The sequence below is a fragment of the Eucyclogobius newberryi genome, unplaced genomic scaffold, assembly GCF_026437365.1.
Source record: "Eucyclogobius newberryi isolate DKJ021-1_F unplaced genomic scaffold, fEucNew1.0.hap1 SCAF_12, whole genome shotgun sequence".
NCBI classification, from domain to species: Eukaryota; Metazoa; Chordata; class Actinopteri; order Gobiiformes; family Gobiidae; genus Eucyclogobius; species Eucyclogobius newberryi.
In genome coordinates this window covers 5,456,659-5,458,548 of record NW_027315746.1, presented here as the reverse complement: position 1 = coordinate 5,458,548, position 1,890 = coordinate 5,456,659, and positions in this window count along the sequence as shown.

Below are 1,890 nucleotides of genomic sequence, written 5' to 3'. Positions count from 1 at the left end.
CAGACACATGACTCTGAAGAAGAAGAAGAGGAAGAAGAAGCGTAAGAAGAAGAAGAAGAGTAAGAAGAAGAGGAAAAACATCTGAACTTGTGTGTATCTGCGAGCAAAGCGACACTCACAGCATTACGACTTTTTCTCCATGTATTGCCCGTTTCTGAGCGAGCTACTGTGTTATCGGGGCGTGATTGCAGTTCCGCGTTCAGGCCAGAAGGGGGCGCGCGTTGCGGCTTTACCTCTGACCCGCAGTGACAATGCAAACGGTGATGCATTCTCCTGTGGTTTTGTAGTTAGTCTGGTGCATTGTTCATCTGACTCATGTTCAAACACACATAACAGACACACAAACACACACGCGCACACACAACACACACACAGAGTCTCTTTGTGTCAACATTTGTGTTAGTTACAGGTCACGCCCAAACACACCCGTTCAATTCAGCACCGCGTCAAACACAGATCCACCGTGAGATGTGACGGTGCGTTCACGGGGACCTCGGAAAAGTCGGTTCTACGGCTTAAAGTGCGTACGATGGTTTCTCCCGTGTTCTAATCATGACTTAGTTTGATGAGATGGAACGTGTGATGAATATTTATCGTAGTTTTACATATGGGAAAAAAATAAAATAAAATAAAAACTTTGAAAGGACAGGAAGTGGAGCTGAATCCCTCTGTGATGTCATCAGTGTGCGACAGACGGTTCACACTCACACACTTTTCGGACAGTTTGAAAGGTATTTTATGGTCTTATTGTGTGTCAGATCAGAACTGTTGTGTCATAGATGTGAAGTTGGGTTCTTGTTTACAGTCTGGTTGCTAGGTAACGGCTGTGGAATTACTCATGTCCAACCAGGAAGTACAATGATGAACTGTCAAACTGGGAACAAAGATTTAATTTAACATTAGCTTAAGCACTTTAGCAGGTCGCTCTGGACGACCGAGCGTAAACCTCTAAATGTAGTTATGGTTGTCTCCAGCAGGGGGAATTCAAAACGAAATAATACATCCAGATAGAGAACTTTTACGAATAAAGTGAAATTGCTTATTCTTTTTTGACATTTCGATTTATAAAATGCAGCCGTCTTTGTAGTTGATTGATTTGAGAGTTTGTGGCGTGTTGTTACTTACGACGAATGTTGGCGTTTTCTCCTTTAGACTTTTCCCGAACGCTCCAGTCGATCCAGGCGCATTATTCTGCAACAGCGACGTCACCATTATCGGGTTAATCCATAATACAATCGTAAGAACCGAAAAATAATTATAAATCGGCGTCTTTTTAGTTCAATCTATTGTTCTAATGAGATTTGACTTGTGTTTTGATTGACATAACAGAGGATACTGCACTTTAAACATATAAAACATGAAAACAGCTTCTTGTACATATGAAAAAAGAGGAATTAACTAAATAAAAAGAAGTTAGTGCTGCAACTGACGAAGTCAAACAATGATTTCTATTGAACATTGAGACTTTTTAAACGCATTATTACCATATTTTCCAGGCTATAAGTATTTTTTCATAGTTTTGGTGCGACTTATACTCCAGAGCGACTGTGATATTATTTGTTATTTTCACTCTGACAACCACAAGAGGGCGCTCTAGGCTCTGAGCGACGCAGAAGAAGAATCTGCACTTTCTCTTCCTCTTGAGTTTGTGAAGTTGTTTAGAAGTGACACAGAGGAAGAAGAATTCAATGGATTTAGTGATTTGGGGTAAAACTGATGCTTTGGTAAACTTGTTAGCATGTTCTTTATGCTATAGTTATCTGAATAACTGTTCATATGTTACGTTAACATACCAGACACTTACCACAGTTCTGTCTGTGCCTCATGTAGCTGAAGGTGTTAGCGTTAGCATACGTCATGTAGCTGAAGGTGTTAGCGTTAGCATACGTC